This window comes from Antechinus flavipes, chromosome 1, assembly GCF_016432865.1.
Source record: "Antechinus flavipes isolate AdamAnt ecotype Samford, QLD, Australia chromosome 1, AdamAnt_v2, whole genome shotgun sequence".
Classification (NCBI taxonomy): domain Eukaryota; kingdom Metazoa; phylum Chordata; class Mammalia; order Dasyuromorphia; family Dasyuridae; genus Antechinus; species Antechinus flavipes.
In genome coordinates, this window is record NC_067398.1 from 50,505,191 (window position 1) to 50,528,492 (window position 23,302).

Sequence of the window (23,302 nt, forward strand, 5' to 3'; positions counted from 1 at the left end):
AGCTTCAGTTTCCAATCTTTTCAGTGTAGATTGTCTCTCTAGTTTCACTAGATCTCTTTTTAACCTCAGGGCTCTAAAAATAGCAAATTTCATGTGATTTTTCATCTTCATTCCCTAAATTCAAAATTTTCAAGGTTTACTTCACTCACCACAAAAGAATTCTCATTAGTATGATCATATTTGAGAACTACATGAGAATATGACTGGCTTAAGATCATATCACTCTTAGCTGGATCAGGAATATGCTTGTCCCATACTATAAAATGTCTATGGCAATTATAAATCCCATGGCTACCCAAAACCTATGATCACCACTAATGCTAATTCAAAAATCAAACTGGGAGAAATATATTTTCTCAATTTCCCAAAAAGACATTCTAAAGAGAAAGGATTTCTGCTTGCATTGTTTGCAGTAAGATTAATTTTCAAATTAGCAGAATTATCATAAAAGAATCCAATGTTGAATTTTCATGGGGAAACTCATTAGAGGATAGGTTATACAAGGCAAGTGAGTCAGACAAGTTTCTAATCATAGTGAATTCAGGGATAGTTGTAGGAAAATTGTTACCGGTATTATTATCGAAGGTTGTATTATAACCAAGGGCTTGCTTAGGCATACTTTTTAATGAGGCAATATGAGTATTTGTCTCTGGCATGGAAATAATGAACCCACCTATCAATGGCTGTTCAAAAGAAAAAGAAAGCTTGGTATACACACTACCTGCTCCTTGAAAAAACTGGCATTATCATGGATAGGTTATAGTAACACTATTAACTGTGGTTTCCTCATCAGAGGAGGAAGACTTTGTAGGATAGCAAAAAAGAAATCTGTCATTTTATTTCTAGCATATTAACTTAGGATCACAAATAAGACTTCCATCCTTTACAGTCTTACAGTTAGTGGGCTAGAAACTAATGGGCTAGTAGAAATCAGAAGCATTGAACCCCAACTAGCAGTGGATATATGTCAAGGGAGGCCTATGGTTCTGAGTAGCTTTTCTTGATCCCCATTTCATGGTAAAAAAACAGCAAAAAGTGTTGAAATTACTAAACAGCGGACATTTCTACTGAGAAAGAAATAAGAAAGCCTTTGCCTTCCCTTCACAAGGGCAAATATAATTTAAAGGGAAAATATTTCCATGACAAACATGAGGTAACAGCACTAAAAAATACAATCATGGTGTGATATGATCTTTCTAATGCCATTATGAAATACAAAAGCACAAAGCTAGTAAATGCTAAAATAATGAAAATCATTCATACCTACTAGGCTAAAGTGATTCTTTAACATTTAAATGAATCTTATTGAGAAAACCCTCAGAAGACTCTCCTAGAAACACTGATTAGAAAATGGCATAGATTTTATGTGTGAGCAATGGATCTATGAGTCCCTTTCTCCTATCTTCATAACTGTTGGACTCATAAGCAGGTCTTGAAATGGTCCCTTCCAAGCACTTTTGACTCCATTGGTTAAATGAAATTTTTAATGTAAACGTAGTAATGAAAGTCATAGAGGAAGAAGTCCAGTGGGTCAGTCTGTACCATCACTCCTATTTGCTAAAGTTTCTTTAATCTACACCATAATTCCCAAATGTAGGAGGTAAAAGAAATATCCCCTCCAAAAGGGACCCATATGTGCCAAAATGTTTGTGGCAGCCCTTTTTGTAGTGGCTAGAAACTGGGAACTGAGGGGATGCCCATCAGTTGGTGTATGAATGTTCTGGAGTTATTATTGTTCTGTACAAAACAATCAGCAGGATGATTTTAGAGATGCCTGGAGAGAGTTACACGAACTGATGCTAAGTGAAACAAGCAGAACCAGGAGATCATTGTACACGGCAACAACAAAACTATACGATGATCAATTCTGATGGACATGGCTATTCTCAACAATGAGACAATTCAGGCTAGTTCCAATGATCTTATGAGGATGAGAGCCATCTACACCCAGAAAGAGGACTGTGGGAACTAAGGATGGATCACAACATAGCATTTTCATTCTTTCTGTTGTTGTTTGCTTGAATTTTATTTTCCTTCTCATTTTTTCCTTTTTTGATCTGATTCTTCTTGTATAGCAAGATAATTGCATAAATATGTATGCCAATTGTATTTACATTTTAAAAAAGAAATATCCCTTCTAAACAATGAGTTGTACACTAAAGAAAATGTTTTTATTTCATAGGAGGATATCCAAAAAGCATTTCATAAGGGATTATATCATTCATCCCTTGCTCTTTTGAAATGGAACAGAGCCAAAGGGAGAACATCATTTCAAATGTGTTTCAGAACACAATTTACCAATAAGAATTTTAATTCCCTTAAATCATATGCTCAACCTGACCAGAATTCTGGGGATGATACGGAATGTGGAATTTGGGGGAGGATCTAAGGTTAGTATATATTTGGGAAGGGATAGAGTCAGTAAAGTAATAGTTATATACTTAGATAGTTTTCAGTAAAAAAAAAGTTGTATTAGTCAATATGAGCAAGTGGGCCATATCTGAGCACAATTCTTCTAAGCAACATTTTAGTAACAAAAGCAGCATTTCTTTTGAAATAGAGAGACACTTTTTAAAATGGAGATTATTAATAATTAGTAGCTATTTTTAAACAGAGAAAGCTTCTTACCCAATGAGTTAATTGATCAACAATGTTTTAGATGTCCTGTCTTGGACATGTTTACAAAGTCTATTTGTAAATGCTCAAAAAGTATATAAGTGAGGAGACAGCCACCAAAAGTGATACTCTTAAAGACATGTTGATTAAAGACCAGACAGTGGGAAAATTTGAAGTTATATGGGCAGCAACTGAGATGATTCCAGGAGGTAATACTACCCATGTCTAATTGAATCTAATTGAAGCTATTTCCTGTGTGCCATAAAGACACCAGAATGAATTGAAAGATAAATATGATGATAAAAACTCTAAGGAAGGAATGGTTCACCTACAGAAGTGACCTATCCTCCAAATACCTGTTCCACATTCCATTTCTCCACTTCAGTCTCTTTGTGGGGAAGATTAAGTAGCATCAGGGTTGTTTCAAGGTTTCCCTGAAGATGATAAAAATTCTTGAGGAAGAAGGACAAAAGCAGCTATTCCATAGCTGAATATTTGGCAGCTGCATCCACTCAGGCATTTCCAAGGGAAACAGGATCACTTCCATTTGTAGGAGCCGAACAATGCACTATATAACAAATATTATGAACGGTTTTACGGCAGAAAGAAGATCTCTAAGTTAGAATTGACCATAACTATGGTGGCTTAGCAGTATCAAAGCTAAAACTGTATTTATTAAAGCAGCAGTCATCAAAATTATTTGGTATTGGCTAAGAAATAAGAATGGTGGATCAGTGGAATAGGTGAGATATACAAGACACAATAATCAAGGCCTATAGCAATCTGGCATTTGATAATGTCCCAAAGTCCAGCCTCTGGAATAAAAACTCACTATTTGACAAAAATTGATGGGAAAATTGGAAAATAATATGTCAGAAAGTTGGCATAGAATACATCTACATCTCACACTCTATACTAAAATAAAGTCAAAATGCATACATGATTTGGGCATAAATGATAATACCATAAACAGATTAGGAGAACAAGGGATAATTTACTTATTATATCTTTTGGAGAAGGGAGGAATTTATGAACAAAGAAGAACTAGAGGAAATTATAAAAGGCAAAATAGAGAACTTTGATTTCATTAAATTAAAAAGATTTTGCACAAACAAAATCAAGAGAAACAAGATTAAAAAGGAAGTACAAATCTGGTGGGAAAATCTTTACAACCAGTGTTTCCAACAAAGGTCTCATTTCTAAAATATATAAAAAATGGTGTCAAATTTATAAGAATACAAGTCATTCCCCAACTGATAAATGGTCAAAGGATATGAACAGACAATTTTCAGATGACGAAATTAAAACCATCTAAAGTCATATGAAAAAATGCTTTTAAATCACTACTGATTAGAGAAATGCAAATTAAAATAACTTGGAGGTCCTACCTCATACCTCTCAGATTGGCTAAGATGACAGGAAAAGATAATGATAAATCTTGGAGGAGTTGTGGGATAACTGGGACACTAATACATTGGTGGTGGAGTTGTAAAATGATCCGACCATTCTGGAGAGCAATCTGGAACTATACCCAGAAGACTATAAAACTACATATAAAACTTTGATCAAGTAGTGCCATTACTGGGTCTGTATCCCAAGGAAAACATAAAGGAGGAAAAAGGACCCACATGTGCTCTTTTTGTGTGAATTGGAAAATGAGTAGATGCCCATCAGTTGGGGAATAGCTGAACAAGTTATGGTATATGAAGGTAATGGAATATTATTTTTCTATAAAAAATCATGAACAAGCTGATTTTACAAAGGCCTGGAAAGATTTACATGAATTGATAAAGAGTGAAACAAGCAGAACTAGGAATAGATTGTACATAATAACAGCAAGAATGCATGACGATCAACAATGAAAGACTTGGGTTTTTTTCAGTGGTTCAGTGATCCAAAAGAATCCCAATAGACTTTGGGTCAAAAATGCCATTTGCCCCAGAAAAAGAACTAAAGAGACTGAATATAAATCAACACATGCTATGTTCACTTCTTTTTTTGTGTTTTTTAAAATCTCTCCCCTAGTTTTTTTCCCTTTTGCTCTGATTTTTCTCTCCCAACCTGATTCATAAAGCAATGTGTATTAAAAATAAATAATTTTTTTTAAAAATAGGATTAGCCATAACTTTACCAGAAGTTGTTAATCCTCATTGTAAGCACAACATCCCAACTGCATGGCACGTTTTTCCAAAATCATAGTGAGTTGGTATATAGGGTGACATTCATGACAGCAGCAAGGCAGCAGGCCTGGAAGACAACAATTAGTTCAGCAGTCTGAGCACTGAGCACTGTAAGCAGAAACAACTGTGGTTCCTGTAAAATATTCTCTATCCTTCATAAAGGAGGGGCCATCTCTATAGAGGATCAAATCTGCATCGAGGAGGGACATCAACAAGGTCACTATGAGGCTTCCCATCCAAGTCAACAACAGAGGGACAGTCATATAGACTCACCTGGGGTAGGGAGGTCAGGGAGCACCACTGCAGGTTAAGAACAGAGCAGTTGTGAATTATAAACTAATTTTCCCTTCTAAATAAAGGCATTTCATATCCGACAAGCCATAAAAAAAATTGAGTACAGAGACATAGCAGCAAAGTCTCGACCTTGTGAGGACACTAAATGGTTAAAGGATTTCCCCAGAAGGTCACAGGTTTTCTCCACTAAAAGGGCAGTAGCTACAAAGTCGGGAGGCTATGTGGTGCATTAGCAGCCACTCCTTAAGAGTTGAGCTGAACGATAAGCTACAGGGCACATGGTGGGTCCCAGTGTGAGGAAGCCCAAAGCCACCCTCCTTTGTTCATACACAATAAGAGTGAAGGGCTTACTATAGATGGAGTCCTAGAGCTGGAACAGACATTCATGCTTTTTTAAGTAGTGAAATGCTCGTGATTCAGTTGCAGAGGCTCTGGAAATTATTCTTTTGTCAAAGCAACAAGAGATTTAGTTATTTCACAAATGATAGAATTCATTGATGACACTATTCAGCAGCTCCTAAAATAGTCTGTACCTGCTTCTTCGTTTTGGATGCTGACAAGTGTTGGATTGCCTGTATGCATTTTGGGAGAAAGGAATGTACCAGCAGATAAAACAAATCCAAGCTACTCTACCTGAGGCTTACCCCACTGTATCTTGGAATACTGAGGGAGACCTCAGGTTCCCTGTGGTAGAGCTGAGAGAGAAGATGATGACTATTCCTCTGACAGATATCAGCAGTAGGTCATCAATATATTGGACTAAAACTGAGTCTGTGAAGAAGTAGAGCTTAAATCTTGCCATAGAATTGGAGGGGACTCAACATAACCTTGAAACAAACAAGTTCATATCCATTGCTGATTATTTTTTAAAACTTTTTATTTTAAAAATATATGCATAGTTTTCAACATTTACTCTTGCAAAACCTTGTGTTCCAAATTTTTTCTCCCTTCCTTCCCACTATCCCCTCCCTTGGACAGCAAGTAATATATGTTAAACATATGAAATTCTTCTATACATATTTCCATGATTATCATACTGCCAAGAAAAATCAGATCAAAAAAGGGAAAAGAAAGAAAGAAAACAAAATGCAAGAAAATAAAAAGAAAAAAGTGAAAGTGCTATGTTGTGATCCATACTCAATTCCCCCCAGTCCTCTTTCTGGGTGCAGATGGCTTCTCCATCATAAATCTACTAGAATTAGCCTAAATCACTGTTGAAAAGAGCCACATCCATAGGAAAAGATAATGCGGAATGTTGGAGGGGATGTGGGAAAACAGGGACATTAATACATTGTTGGTGGAGTTGTGAACACATCCAGCCATTCTGGAGAGCAATTTGGAATTATGCTCAAAAAGTTATCAGACTGTGCATACCCTTTGATCCAGCAGTGTTTCTACTGGGCTTATACCCCAAAGAGATACTACAGAAGGGAGAGGGACCTGTATGTGCACGAATGTTTGTGGCAGCCCTGTTTGTAGTGGCTAGAATGAATGCTATGGAATATTATTGTTCTACAAGAAACAATAGGAGGGTGATTTTAGAGGTGTGGAGAATTAAAGCCAGGATTCAAAAATTGTGGAGAACAAGAGAGGTATGCAGAGATCTGCTTAAAATATCCTGTTTTCAAACAATCAGCAAACTATAGATGAAATAAAAAGGAGAAATAGCACGCTGGGGGCAAACAGAAATTTGGAAATAAATAGAAATTGTTATTGTTAATGTTCGTAACAATATAAGATTAGCAAATTAACTATGATAACCAACAACTGTCAGAAAGTATCACACTATAGACCATCTAACCAATGCAGGTCTCATCATGTCACCCTCACCCACCCAAGCATACTCCAAAGGTTCCCTATCAGCTCCGGAATCTAATACAAAGTTCTATTTGGCCTTCAGAGCCTTTCATAACCAGTCCCTTCTTACCTTTCTAGTCTCCTTACACCTTATTCTTCAACCCATGTTCTTCCATTCAGAGACACCGGCCTCCTGGCTATTCCACAAACAGGACACCCTTATCGCTCAGCTTCTGTTATTTTCTCTGGCTGTGCCCCAAGTCTTGAATGTTCTCCTAGCTCCATTACAGCTACTCATCTCCCTGGCTTCCTTTAAATCCCAACTAAAATCCCATCTTCTAGGGGGATCCTTCCCCAATCCCTCTAAATTTCAGCATATTTCCTCTGTTAATTATATCCTATTTATGCTGTAGAGAGCTTGCTTTGTACATATTTGTTTGCATGCTGTCTCTCTCCTTAGATGGTAAACTCCTTGAAGACACTGACTGATTTTTGGCTCTTTTTGTAATCTCAGTTCTTAGCATATAGTAGGTAAAAACCTACTATAAATGTTTATTGAATGAATGAGTGACAGACATAACAAAGTCTTTCTTGAACATAATTTACAATCCGTGATGTCAGCTTCTAAAATAAGAGACCTGTACAAAACATTCTAATTTCCCTTAATCCAGTTAATTAACCATTATGAATTAAAAAGCAGTATGTATAATAGGGCACTAGACAAATAAAAAAGACAGGTTCAAATCCTACCTCAAATATTAATTAGCTGTGTAACCATGGGAAAATCATTTCACTCCTGTTTGCCTCAATTTCTCCATCTGTAAAATGAGGAAGATAAAATTCCAAAATATCTTCTAAGACCAAATTATGATCCCATTATCTACTTTCTATGAGCTCATCTACAGTTTTTTTAAATGCTTCTCTTTTCATTTTGAACAACCAGATTACCTACAATTACAATTTTCACAAATTAATTGTCTGCTTCATGAAATGGGAATTCCTTTTATTTGTCCTACATTCTTCTCTTTTAACCTTCAACAAGCTATTAATACTTGGATTCTAAGATTACATAAACAATTCCATCTATACCATAGCTATTTCTTTCATATTTTATATACTTCAATTTCATCAATTTTCTTCAAATCAAACAAGCAATTATTAAGTTCTTGCTTAGGTGTAGACATTATAGTAGGTGGCCAACGTACAACATTCTTTCCTCAACAAACTTAGATTCTACTATAATAATAATAATAATTGTTAGCATTTATATATCACCCCAGGGTTTGCAAAGCTCTTTACAAATATTATCTCACTTGATCCCACAACAGTTCTGAGAAGTAGATACTATTATTATCCCTAATTTATATATGAGGTAGATAGAAATTAAGTGATTTGCAATGTTTTATCTAAAAAGTGCCTGTGACTTGATTTGAATTCACATCCTCTTGACATCAAGTCTAACACTCCATCCACTGGTCTACTTAGAATGACACAACATGCCCATACATCACGTAATGCAAAACATATATGGAATCAGAGAGAAAGTTATTAATAATTCAGAAGGATCAAAAAAGGTCTCGTAGCAGGAGGATTTCAGAAAAACCTAGAAAGACTTACATGAACTGAGTGAAGTGAGCAGATCCCAAGATGACATTGTACACAATAATAGTAACATTTTGAGTGATGATCAGCTATGTTAGACTTAGTTCTTGTCAGCAAAACAATGATCCAAGACAATTCCAATAGATTTGTGATGGAAAATGCTCTCTATATCCCAAGAAAGAATTACGGAATCTGAATGAAGATCAAAGCATGCTGTTTTCACTTTTTAAAATTTGTTTTCTGTTTTTTCTTTCTCATGGTTTTTGTTCTGATTCTTATTTTACAACATGACTAATATGGAAATATGTTTAACATGATTGTACATATTTAGCCTATATCAGATTGTTTGCTGTCTTGAGGAGGGAGGAAAGGAAGAGAGAGATAAAAATATAGAATTTAAAATCTTATAAAAATGAATTTTGAAAACTATCTTTACATGTAATTGGAAAAAATAAAATACCATCAAGTTCAATAACAGCAACAAAAAAGAAAATGCCTAACAAAAAAGAATAATAAAGTTTAAAAGAAAGGAAGGAAGGAAAGAATGAAAGAAGGAAGAGAAAAAAGGAATTAGAAAGGAAGAAAAAAATCTCATATAGGAGCTAACACTTTAACTGAGCCTTGAAAAAACTCAGAACTCCAATAGATAGAATTAAGAAAGCATGAAAAATGGCCAATGCACGGTTGTCCTATGTAGGGGACAGCAAGAACATTGGTTTTACTGGAACATAGAGTAGGAGGAGGAGTAGTGAAGTTAATGTGAAAAGTTAGGTTGGTATTTCATAGAGAAAGACTTTAAATGCTATCCCCTCAGCCTTCATCTTTCTGGAGTAGGGTAATTTATTTAATTTTGTAAACTCCCAAGAAGTTGTCTCTTGCCTCCTTTCATAATCCCATTGTTTAGCACAGTGCCTGGCACATAGCATTTAACAACTATTTATTTATTGAATGATTAATCTTTCACATTTATTGATTGACTCCTTCATGAAAAGTCCTGTGCAAAGTACTTCCTTGTTTTCAAGGAAGTAATAGTTTTATTGGGAAGATGAGACAAGTACACAAATAATTATAATAAAAGGCAGAATGTGATAAAGAACATCATATTATGAAAGTTCAAAGGAAAAGGGAAATCACATCTAGTCAGGAGGAAATCATGGAAATCTTCTGAAAAAGGCAGCATTTGAGTTTAATTTTGAGTGAATTTTGAGATGTAATCTCATACTTCAACCTCTTAAATCCTTTATCACTTAAGTTACTCTCTGTAGTCAGTGGGATATAAAAGACTGCCAGAGTTAATCAAAGGACCTGATTCAAAACTTGACCCTGCCTCTTCTTCTTTGTACAATTTTCACACGTCCATTCCCTTATATGTAAAATTGAAGAGTTAAACTAGATTACCTCTTAATCATAAATGTCATATTGGCTTTCCTATGATATTTTACCTTTTCTACTCCTATCAGTTTTGCTGAGGGTTCAAAATTCTAGATGAACAAACTAAAGTAATTCTCCTGTCCTGTCTTCTCCCTTCCTTTTCTTCTTTGGCTATTCCTTTCCTCTTTGCCATGAGAGTCATTTTCTTTCTTTCTGTTTTACATGAATTCCTAACACCAAAATCCACAAGACCCCCCCAATTGGAGAACAAGACCCTCACCTCTCCAGATGGCTAGTTAACAACTCAGCTTTGGGCCTGGGAGCTGGGGGCTGAGATGGGTGTGTTGAGGGTGAGTCTCATGGCCCCATCTCAGAAGAGCCTGGCTAAAATTGGAGCCTTCTTCTTTGTGTGAGGTCTAATTGTTTCCCCTGGGACACCAGGCCCTTGAGTTGGCCAACAGCAGAGAGGAGCTAACAAAAAGTAGCTAAGCTCTCCAGAACAAACAGACTTTTGGAAGACAAGTATTTCCAAGAAAGCTTTTATTCCCTTTGTCCAAGGTCCAAGACAATGATGATGGTGAGAATCCGAGGCTCATCACCTTTACCCTCTAGAAACTGAAGCAGGTCACCCAGGCAGAAGACACCTGCTTCCCATCTCCATATGCAATGGACATCTTTCCCCTGGAGGGATCATAGAAGCAGGAATTCTTCCTGAAACCTCTATCTACCTCCCCCTTCATCATCATCATCCCTTATGTCCATATAAGTTATCAGTTGCAAACTACTTTCATATCCACTAATGAAGTTGAATTTCACAACAATCCTGTGGAAATTAACAGGGTAGATGCAATTATACATATTTAACAAATGAGGAAATTGGCTTTCAGAGAAATGTCCATGGTTGTGCAGATAATAAGCAATAAAACTAGACCAAGAGCCCACTTCACCTAACTCCCAGTCCACCAGATGTTCAGTGCCCAGGCAAATGCCCAGGTGAAAAAAAGTATGTAGGGTACACTTTCAAGTTTATTCTATATTATTAACATTTTCCACCATTTTATTAATTCTAAACAATCAAAAAATGAGTCAAAACTTGATGTTTTAGTGTCAGCCAATTTCCCAGATATGAATGAACATCTTAAAAATTTAACACATGGGGGCAGCTAGGTGGGCGCAGTGGATAGAGCACCAGTCCTGAAGTCAGGAGCGCCTGAGTTCAAATATGATCTCAGCCACTTAACACTTCCTGGCTTTGTGACCCTAGGCAAGCCAATTAACCCCAATTGCCTCAGAAAAAAGAAAAAAAAAAGAAAAAAATTAACATTTGCCTCTAGGAAGTTCCACAAGCTAGCTCCACTCCATCCTCAGATCTTCCTTACTGTCTTCGACCTGGATTTGGGGAAGAGGAGTCCTTTATATTGCTGAGAACAGCAATGGGAGGAGGTATAGAAACCTCAGGGGCAAACAATTGTGGTATGGACCAATCACACTATAGAGTTTGGAGTGTTTTGACTGTGGGAAAGGAGAAAAAGGAAGGGATGCAGGCAGTATATGCTGGAGTCAGTTCTTACCCATTAGAGCAATGGTTAAAGTTTCAGTGTAATCTCAGAAATTAGTGAACACTACAAATCAGGACTTGATTTATTGTTTTGTTGATTATCTAGACTTAAGAAAGTACAAGATAAAATGAAGATTAAGCTTAAAAGTCTGTTATAGATACATTTCTCCCCACTTCCCATCCCTTGAGATCCTGTTAAACATTTACATCCTTGGTTGCAAGAGAGATTGTAAAACAAGTATTAACAGAACTGGAATCAAGCCAATTCTAGACAATCGGCATTTATTAAGTTCCTCCTTTGTGCCAGGAACTATATCCTAAGCTCTGGGGATACAAAGATAGACAAAAGACTGTCCCTGTCCTCAGAGAGTGGACAGTCTAATGGGAAAGACAGAATACAAATAACTAAGTACAAACAAAACATAGTCAGGGTGACTAGGAAATAATTAACAGAGTCTTTAGCATTCAGAGGATTTCAGGAAGGGCTTCTTACAGAAGGTGGGATTTTATCTGAGACTTGAAGGAGACCAGTTCTTGGATGAAGGGAATAAAAAAGGAGGGGTCACTTTACTACTTTAGAGAGTCAATATTCCTGCTGATTTAATGACAAAATTGTATAATAAAATAAATAAATAAATACATGAAGGAGAAGAGCAAACTGCTCTATAGTTCAGAATTTGAACCTCATCTGAACCTAATTTATTATGTCCTATAAGGAATTGAGGACATTTAGCCAAGTAAAGAATGAAGGGTATGATGATAACAGTTCTCAAATATTTGAAGAGCTATCTTATGAAAGAGCCTGTAAACCGTGTCTAGAAGTTATAGTGAAAGCAGATTCAGCTAAATATAAAGAATTCATACTTGTAATTAGAACTGTCAAGAATAGAATTATCATCCCAGTGAGATATCATTAACTGTCACTATAGACATTGAAGGGGAGTTTGTCTATATTACCCTACATGGTGTGTGTCCCTGGTAAAGACATGTGCATTAGGCACATTTTTTAAGAAGTTTAATAAATTTTTATTGATTAATTTATATTAGCAACATGCCTCACAAATTCTGCTCCATATATTTTCCTTTTTTCCTTTTTTCCCCAATTTTTAACATTTTAATTTAAAGTTTTGAGTTCCCAATTCTATGTCTCCTTTTCTTCTTGCCCTCTCCCCCATGAGATGATAAGCAATCTGACATAGGTTATACGTGTGCAATTATGTTAAGCATTTATATATTAGTCAGTTTGTATAAGATTCAAAAGAAAAAAAAGAAAGAAAAAATGAAAAATAGCATGCTTTCATCTGTATTCAATAAATATTAGTTCTTTCTCTGAAGGCAGATAGTATGGGAATGACGGATCATTGTATTTCTGAGAATAGCTAAATCATTCACAATTCATCATACAATATTGCTGTAATTGTTTACAATGTTCTCTTGGATCTGTTGACTTCACTATGCATGAATTCATGTAAGTCTTTCTTGGGTTTTTCTAAAATTATCCTGCTTGTCATTTTTTCTAGCACAATAATATTCCATCACAATCATATATCATAGCTTGTTTAGCCATTCTACAACTGATAGGCATCTCTTGATTTCTAATTTTTGGCCACCACAAAAAGAGCTGCTATAAATATCTTTGTACAAATAGGTCCTTTACCCTTTTTTTGACTGTTTTGGGGAATATAGATCTAGCAGTGGTATTGCACAGGTTAATAGCCCTTTTGGCATAGTTCCAAATTGCTCTCCAGAATAGTTGGAGCACTTTATAATGCGACCAAAAGTGCATTAGTCTCCCAATTTTCCAACATCCAGCATTTTCCTTTTTTTTTTTTTTAATCATATAATCTACTCTGGTAGGTGGTACCTTGGAGTTGTTCTAATTTGCATTTCTGTCATCAACAGTGATTTAGAGCATTTTTTTTATATGACTATAGATAGCTTTGATTTCTTTCTTTGAAAATTGCCTGTTCATATCCTTTGACCATTTCTCAATTAGGGAATGACTTGTATTTTTATAAATTTGACTCAGTTCTCTATATATTTGACAAATGAGGCTTTTATCAGAGATACTTATAAAAAATTTCCCCCAGTTTTCTGCTTTCCTTATAAATTTGGTCTTGTTTCTATAAAACTTTATAATTATAATCAAAATTATCTATTTTATATTTTGTAATACTCTATCTTTCTTGGTCTTAAAATCTTCCCTCATCTATAAATTTGACATATGAATTATTTGCTCCTTTAATTTGCTTATGGTATTACCCTTTCTATGTAACTCATGTATCCTTTTTGACCTTATCCAGGTATGCAGTATAAGATGTTGGTTCAAACCTAATTTCTGCCACACTGTTTTCCACCAGTATTTCTCAACAGAGTTTTTGTTCCAAAGGTTTGGCTCTTGGGGTTTATCAGATACTAGATCACTATGGCCATTTACTAAAATGTAATTTTTACCTAATCTATTCCACAGATCCACCACTCTATTTCTAAGCCAATATCAGATTGTTTTGATAATTACCACTTTATAATGTAGTTTAATTTTTTAATTGATTCCCTTGATATCCTGGAGTTTTTCAGCTTTGTTTCAGATGTTATTTTTTCAAGCTCTATAAAATGATTTTTGATAGTTTGACTGGTATGGCTCTGAATAAATAGATTAATTTAGGTAGAATTATCATTTTTGTTATATTGCCTCTGCTTACCCAGGAGCAATTAATATTTATAAAATTATTTAGATCTCACTTTATTTATGCATATAATTCCTGGGTTTGTCTTGGCAGGGAGATTCCCAAGAATTTTATAATATCTATAGTTATGTAAATGGAATTTCCCTTTCTATCTCTTGTTACTAAACTTTGTTGGCAATACATAAAAATACTAATGATTTATGTGGGTTTATTTTGTACCCTGTGACTCTGCTAAGAGTGTTAATAATTTCAAGTAGTTCAAGTAATTTTAATTGGTTCTCTAGGATTTTCTAAATGTAACATCATATCATCTGCAAAGAGCAATAGTTTTGTTTTCTCATTGTCTATTCTAATTCCTTTAAATTCTTTTTCTTCTCTGATGGCCATGGCTAACATTTCTATTACAATATTAAAAAATAGAAGATAATGGGCATCTTTGTTTCATCCTTGATTGTATTGGAAAGGCTTCTAGCTCATATCCTTTACAGATAATACTTGCTGATAGTTTTAGATAATCTATACTTATCAATTTAAGGTAAGTTCCATTTATTCCTATGATATCTAGTATTTTTAATAGGAATAGGTACTGTATTTTGTCAAAGATTTTTCCCATATCTATTGAGATAATCATATGATTTCTGTTGGTTCATTACTGATAAGGTCAATTATGCTGATAGTTTCCCTAACATGGAAGAAGCCCTGCATTACTGACATAAATTTCAGGTCATAGTGTATGATACCTGTGATGTGTTGTTATGTCTTTGCTAGTGTTTTATTTAAAATATTTGCATCAATATTCATTAAGGATATTGGCCTATAATTTTCTTTCTCTTTAACTCTTTCCGGTTTGGGTATCAGCACCATATTAGTGTCATACAACAAATTTGGTTGATTTCCTTCTTTGCCAATTTTTCCAGATAGCTTATATGGTATTAGGCTTGATTGTTCTTTAAATGTTTGGTAGAATTCACTTGTGCATCCATCTGGTCCTGGAATTTTTTTTCTTAGGGAGTTCATTTATAGCATGTTCAATTTTTTTTTCTAAGACCAAATTATTTAAGTATTTTATTTCTTCTCTTAATCTGGGTAATTTATATTTGTGTAGATATTCATACATGTCATTTAGATTATCAGATTTATTGGGGTATAATTGGGCAAAATAACTCCTAAGAATTGCTTTAATTACCTTTGCATTGGTGGTATGTTCATGCCTTTCATTTTTGATACTAGCAATTTATTTTTCTTCTTTTTTTTTTAAAATCAAATTAACCAGTGCTTTATCTAGTTTATTATTTTTTAATAAAACCATTTTCTAGCTTTATTTATTAGCTCAATGGTTTTATTGCTTTAAATTTTGTTAGTCCTTCCTTCGATTTTCAAGATTTTTAATTTGGCATTTAATTGGGGACTTTTTAATTCTTTTTCTAGTTTTTTTAAGATACATACCCAATTTATTGACCTTTTATATATATATTTTGATATAAGCAATTAGAGAAATAAATTTTCTTCTAAATACCACTTTGACTATATTCCATAAATTTAATGAGTTGTCTGATTGTACATTTTGGGTTTTTTTTTTCAAATTTATAAGATTTTATTAGAATATGATTTATTCCCCAAATGATAAATGGCCTAAGGAGGCGATCAGCAAATAATTTTCTTTTTTCCCAATATATGTATACATTTTTTATTAACGCTTTTTATTTACAAAGCCTATGCATGAGTAATTTTTCCAACATTGACCCTTGCATAACCTTTTGTTCCAAATTTTTCCCTCCTTCCCCTCACCCTCTCCCCTAGCTGGCAGGTAGTTCAATACATGTTAAATATGTTGAAATACACGTTAGATCCAATATATGTATACATATTTATATAGTTATCTTGTTACACAAGAAAAATCAGATCAAGAAGGAAGTAAAAGAAAAACTGAGAAAGAAAACAAAATGCAAGCAAATAATAACAGAGAGAGTGAGAATGCTGTGTTGTGGTCCACACTCTGTTCCCATTGTTTAAACTGGTTTGAATTATATCCATGTTGAAGAGAGCCACACCCATCAGAATTGATCATCATATAGTCTTGTTGTTGTGTATAATGATCTCCTGGTTCTGCTCATTTCACTTAGCATCAGTTCATGTAGGTCTCTCCAAGCCTCTCTGAAATCATCCTGCTGGTCATTTCCTACAGAATAATATTATCTCATAGCATTCATATACCATGTTATAATTTTCTTTAATGAAATTATGAATTGTTTCTATGATTTGTTCTTTCACTTGCTTGTTTTTTTTTAGTATTAGATTATTTAATTTCCAATTAATTTTAATTCTCCTTCCATTGCCCATTATTGAATATAATTTTTATTGCATCATGATCTTAGAAGGATGCATTAGCTATTTCTGCTTTTCTGCACTTGGTTGTGAGGTTTTTATGTCCTAATACATGGTCAGTTTTTGTGTAGGTACTATGTACTTACTTAGAAAAAGGTACTTTTTTCCCCATTCCCATTCAATTTTCTTCAAAGACCTATCATAGCTAACTTTTCTAGAATTTTATTCATCTCCTTAATTTCTTGTTTATTTTTTGTTAGATTTATCTAATTCTGATAAAGAAAAGTCGAGATCCCTAATAGTTTATTTTTTATTACTTATTTCTTCCTGTAACTCATTCAACTTCTTCAAAAATTTAGCTTCTATAAAATTTGATGTATATATGCTTAGTATCAATATGACTTTATTATCATGTTGCTTTCATGTAAAGGTACTTTCAACAAAATATTTTTTTTTCTTTTTCTCTTTTCACTAGATCTATTTCTCTTTTTGCTTTATCTGAAATCATGATTGCTATCCCTGCTTTGCTTTTTTTTTTTTTAAGCATAATAGATTCTTCTCAGTCCTTTATCTTTATGAACCTCTCTGCTTCAAATGTGTTTTTTGGAAACATTGTAGAATTCTGTTTTTTAATCCATCTTGCTATCTATTTCTGTTTTATGGATGAGTTCATTCCATTCACATATTTCCTTCTGTGCTATTTTTCGCTTCTTGATGCCCCTCTCTCTTATCTCTATTCTTTCCTTTCTCACAAATGTTTTACTTCTGGTCACTGCCTTCCCCAACATACTATTCCTTTTATTCCCTATCTCCTTCTATCATCCCCATCCCTTTTTTTACTTCCTTTTAGGGTAAGAGAGATTTCTATATTCAACTAGGTTTTTGTTATTTGAACAGATTCTGATGAGAATAAGGTTTAGGCTCTGCCTAATACCACCACCACTACATTATGTGATATAGTTTATCCTCCTTCCAGTGCAATTTTCTTTCTCACTTCTTTATTTTTTTTTTTTTGGATTCCATATTAAAGTCTCCTTATACTATACATTCTGTCAACATATACTCCTTCTAATCACTCTTATAGTAATAAATGTTAAGAGTTACAAACATCTTACCATATAGAAATATTGAATTTCTTTTTTTCTATTTCTTATTTCTTTTTTTACCTTTTTATGTTTCTTTTAAGTCTTGTATTTGGAGGTAAAATTTCTTATTTAGCTCTAGTCTTTTAATTAAAAATGCCTTTAAAGTCCTCTGTGTTTTTAAATTTCCATTTTCCTCCTAAAAATTATATCCAATTTGCTGGGTAGATAATTCTTGGTTGTGATTCTAACTCCTTTGCCTCCTTGTATATCATATTCCGGGCCCTTCATTTTTTTAATATGGAAGTTATTAAATCCTGTGTAATCCTGACTGTTATGTAGCTCCATAATATTTGAATTGTTTCTTTTTGGCTCTTATGCCATACTTTCTCCTTGATTTATGAATCTGGGATTTGGCTGTGCTGTTCTCCAGAGTTTTCATTTTGGGGCCTCTTTCAAGCAGTGGTAAGTGGCTTCTTTCCATTTCCATTTTGCCCTCTGATTCTAATATGTCAGGGCAGTTTTCTTTGGTAATTTCTTGAAAGATGTTTCTCATGCTTTTTTTGGGGGGGGACGGGGAATGGGGGGTACTACCAGGCTTGCTAGTAGTTTAATAATTATTTTATTATCTCTCCTGGATTTTCTTGGTCAGTTGTTTTTTCAGTGAGGAATTTTCTTCTATTTTTTTTTGTTTTATCGTATCTTAATATCTCACAGAGTTATTAATTTCCATTTGCTCAATTATAATTTTTAAGGAATTAGTTTCTTCAGTTAACTTTTGTACTTTCTTTTCCATTTAGCCAATTCTTTTTTGGGGGGGGCAGTTTTTTCCCTCAATATTTTTTGTATATCTTTTCCCATGTTATTGACTCTTTTTTCATGATTCTCTTGCATTACTCTAATTTCTTTTTGCAATTTTTCTTCAATTTATCTAATTTGCTTTTTAAATTTTTTTAAAGTTCTTCCCAGAATTCTTTTTTTTTTTTTTTTTTTTGGTCTGAGACCAAATTACATTTTTCTTTGAGGCTTCACATATAGTCATTTGGACACTACTGCCCTCTTCTAGAAATTTATGTCTTGATCATCATTAGTAAAGCTCTTTTTGGTTGTTTTTTGCTCATTTTTTCTGCCTTTTTTGAAACTTGGTGTTTTTATGTGAGTTGGGCTCTGGTCCTGCACCATCCCAAACTTTTTGTGCTGGGGTTCTGGTCTTACTTCTGGTTTTCACTCACTGTCAAGACTTAGCTCCTTGCTTTTTCTGGGGGGGTAGACTCCCCTTTTGTCTTGTGCTGGGGGTAGGGCCTTCCCACTAACCTCCCCTGAGTGTGAGGTTTAATGCCCTAGGGGTGGGGTCTTGCTGCTGTCTAGCCAGAGAAGAGAGCTTTACTACTACTCGACAATGAGGGTCAAGGCCTGTCTGGTGACTTATGCTGGGGTGGAATGGCTGGGGTTAAGCCTTGGTGAGCTGCTTCCCTGCTCCTAGATCAATTCTGATGTAGTATTGTAGTTGTTTTAAAGGAAATTTGAGAGGGTTCCAGAGGATCCTTCCTCACTCTCCCACCTTGGCACCAGAAGTCCCATTTTTAATTCTAATCAACAAAATTATAAATCAAGACAATGTGTGTTGGCCAATTTCCCAGATATGAATGCTCACCTTGAAAATTTAACACTTGGCTCTAGGACACTCTACAAGCTAGCTCCACCCCATCCTCAGGTCTCCACGTTGCTGGCTTCTACTTGGACTTTGGGGAAGGGGAGTCCTTAAATTGCAGAAGACAGCAAGGAGATAAAGCTGTAAACCTCAAGGGCAAACAATTGTTGTATGGACCAATCACATTTAGAGTTTGGGGTGGTTTGATTGTGAGAAAGGAAAAAAAGGAAGGGATGAAGACAGTACATGCTGGAGTCAATTCTTACCCATTAGAGACATGGTTGTTAAAGTTTCAGTGTAACCTCAGAAATTAGTGAACACTACAAATCAGGACTTGATTTATTGTTTTGTTGATTATCTAGACTTAGGAAAGTGGAAGATAAAATGAAGATTAAATTTAAAGTCTGTTATAGATGCATTTCTCCCCACTTCCCATCCCCTGAGATCCTGTTAAACATTTACATCCTTGGTTGCAAGAGAGATTGTAAAATAAATATTAACAGAACTGGATTCAAGCCAATTCTAGACAATCGGCATTTATTAAGTTCCTACTTTGTGCCAGGAACTATCCTAAGCTCTGGGGATACAAAGATAGACAAAAGACTGTCCCTGTTCTCAGAGAGTGGACAGTCTAATAGGAAAGACAGCATGCAAACAACTAAGTACAAATAAAACATAGTCAGGGTGACTAGGAAATAATTAACAGTCTTTAGAATTCAGAGGATTTCAGGAAGAGCTTCTTACAGAAAGTGGGATTTTATCTGAGACTTGAAGGAGACCAGTTCTTGGATAAAGGCAATAAAAAAAGGAGGGGTCACTTTACTATTTTAGAGAGTCAATATTCCTGCTGATTTAATGACAGAATTATACAATAAAATAAACACATGAAGGAGAAGAGCAAACTGCTCTATAGTTCAGAATTTGAACCTCATCTGAACCTAATTTATTATGTCCTATAAGGAATTGAGGACATTTAGCCAAGTAAAGAATGAAGGGTATGATGATAACAATTCTCAAATATTTGAAGAGCTATCTTATGAAAGAGCCTGTAAACCGTGTCTAGAAGTTATAGTGAAAGCAGATTCAGCTAAATATAAAGAATTCATACTTGTAATTAGAACTGTCAAGAATAGAATTAGCATCTCAGTGAGATATCATTAACTGTCACTATAGGCATTCAAGGGGAGTTTGTCTATATTACCCTACGTGGTGTGTGTCCCTGGTAAAGGCATGTGCATTAGGCTGTGTATTTTGGGACTAGGGCACTGATGGCTCTGTATTACAAGGTCAGAAAAATCTGTATCTTTCTTAACAAGCATGAGAGAGACATCAAAAATAATAACCCTCTCTAAGGTTTACAAAGAGCTTTGATTTCTTCGTTAGCCCTGTGATGTAAATAGTCCCGTTTTTATTCTCCCTATTTGCCAACAATCAAACAACAACACAGAATGCTGTCCCTCATTTATTCCTTAAAGGCACAGAGATGCTAAACTTGGAATCAAGAAGAGCTGGGTTCAAATACAGCTTCAGATGCCTACTAGCTAACTGTGTAATGCTCAATTTGATTTCCTCAATTTCCTTCTCTATAAAATAGGAACAATAGCAGCATCTGTTCCCTCTCCCCTCTCCAGAGTTGTTTTGAGGACAAAGTGAGATATTTGTAAAGCATATTGCATACCTTAAAGCACTGAATACCAATCATGATGGTTGTTGTAAGGAAAAGAACCTTTTGGTCCTTAGGTTTATGAAGGCAGCATGTATCTGTACTCCTATATGACCAGAAATACCGTGAGGGACTCTGGATGGACTTCTGTGTCCAGGGTTATCTCCTCATTCCTGACATGCTCTCGAATCCCATCAGGACTTCATTCCTTTGGATTTTCAAAGTTTTTCAGATTTCTGGAGTTTTCTATGAAAAATACAACTCCCCCTGGAAGGAATGGTAGAATTATCCCTAATGGAGTCAGTCTAGTACTGCAGGCTCCAGAAAAGTCTAGACCATATTACAGGAAGCTTAAGTATAGACCTAAGGACTCCTGGATAGCAATTGCCAAGTGTGTGGATCTCCTTTGGAAGATTTGGGGGTTCATAAGTTGCCAAGAGGAGGTTGGGTAGAGGACAACATCCAATGAACAGTCAATAAGCCTTTGCAGTCATATACCTACTATGTGCCCTAGTTCTGCCCCTGCCTAGCATCTGATTGAGGGCATAGCCCTGGATACACTCCTACACCAGGGCTACTGTAGGCAGAATAGTGATCCTACCAGTTAGCCTGAGAATTGGTCAAATAGGTAGGAGTAAAAACAAGAGAAAGCAATGTCAGGAAAACCCGGAGAGAGACTGTTTCAGAGGAGGGAGTCATTAGCAATATTAAAGATGCCAAGAAAAAGTCAAAATGGATGAGAACTAAGAAAAGTGGATTTAACAATGGAAAGATCGCTGTTTAATTTAATTTAAAATTTAAATTGGAAATTTAATTCTGGAATTTAAAACTGGAAAGGACCTCACTGGCCATCTAGCCCAACTACCTTATTGTACAGATAAAGAACCAAGGTCTTCCACCAAGGAAGAGCCACAGCAGAGCTCAAATTTGAATGCAAGACCCATGACTTCAAATGCAGTACATTTTGGACTGTATGATACTATTTCCGTAGCTCTTTCTCAAAGGGGAAAGCAATTGATTGGTAGAAATGGAATAATGACTAAAAGGGGTGGAGAAATAACAGAAGGTGGAGGTGAGGAGTATCAATAGATAACTTTCTTTAAAAGGAAGGAGAGATACAGGATGATAATTTGAGGGAATGGTAAAATGAAGAGTAGGAGAGTTCTGGGCATATTTGAGTAAGCAAAAAAAAAAAGGAACCAATGGAAAAGGAGAAATTGAAAAATAGGGAAAGGCAACAGAGGATTCAAGGAGTAAGCTCTTAGAAAAAAAAGAAAGGGATGGGGTCAAGGGTACAAGTGGAGGAGTTGGCCTTGGCAAAGAGAAGGACCACCTTTTCCTGAAGAACTGAAACAAAGTAGTCAAAAATGAAAAAAAATATATATTGAGATTTTAAGGCTAAATTTGAGAAAAAGAAATAACTCATATGCTTCCCACCTCCTGACAGGAGATGATGGATTCAAGATGTAGAATGAGACATATATATTTTTTGGACATGACCAATGTGGGAATTTGTTTAATTTTTTATTCATATTTTTATAAGAATTTTGTTTTTCTTTTTTCCCAGTTGGAAGAGGTAGAGGATGAAAGCAAAAAAAATGAATACTTGTGAACTGAAAAATGTTTTAAATGGAGAGATGAAGGAAAAAAAGCAAAAAGGGAGAGAAAGAGGGAGAAGGAAGGAAAAGAAAAGAAAGGGAGATGTAAAGAGAAAGAGCTGACAAACAATTGTCTCAATTTTTTAGTAAAGTATGAAGCATGGTTCTCTGCTAAGTGGGTTTCAGAACTTATCCTGGAGTAGCCTGCAGTACAGTTAGATTACAAAATGTGAACATAAAAAGGTAACCCCACAATATATAAAGTGTATAATAAATCAAAACTGATAAACAAACATTGTGCTTTTAAAGGACAAAGAGATCATTGCTAAATGGACTTGCCAGAGAAGCTTGCTCAATAACTATGGAGAAAAATCAAGATTTAAAGTATAAATTTAGGAGACTTCTTCATAAAAACTTTAAGTTATGGAACTTGATTAATTCCATAACATAATAAACATAGGCTGCAATTATACTTTGTGACATACCCACGTTTCTGGGAAGGGAACTTAAGTTTTTTAAAACTTTTGAAGTTTAAGTTTTTAAAAGAGAAACCAGATAAAGAATAGTCAAAAAGGCAAGGGGAAAACCAGGATTATCATAAAAATCAGCATTTTAAAATTAGAAGAAAGCTAAGAAATCATCTAGACTGAAACCAATTTTTTGGCAATCTTTGACAATCTGGTAAAGACAATGAATCCCTTTTGAGAATGTCTTTAAATAAGTGAGTGAAATGCTAAACTTCACTTAAAGTTAGTTTAAAAAAAATTTTTTTTAATTCCTGGACTCCTAATATGTTGTTCTTATTCGTTGCTGTTAGAGCCCCTGATCTAATCCAGTCTCTCCAAGTGAGATAATCAATAAGATAATATTTTTAAAGC

General features: G+C 34.8%; 1 protein-coding gene across 1 annotated transcript in view; it reads left to right on the top strand.

Moving 5' to 3' along the window:
* Positions 1-23,302, top strand: part of HRH1 (histamine receptor H1) — a 63,153-nt gene that overhangs the window by 35,083 nt on the left and 4,768 nt on the right. The gene's annotated exons all lie outside the window — the stretch shown is intronic.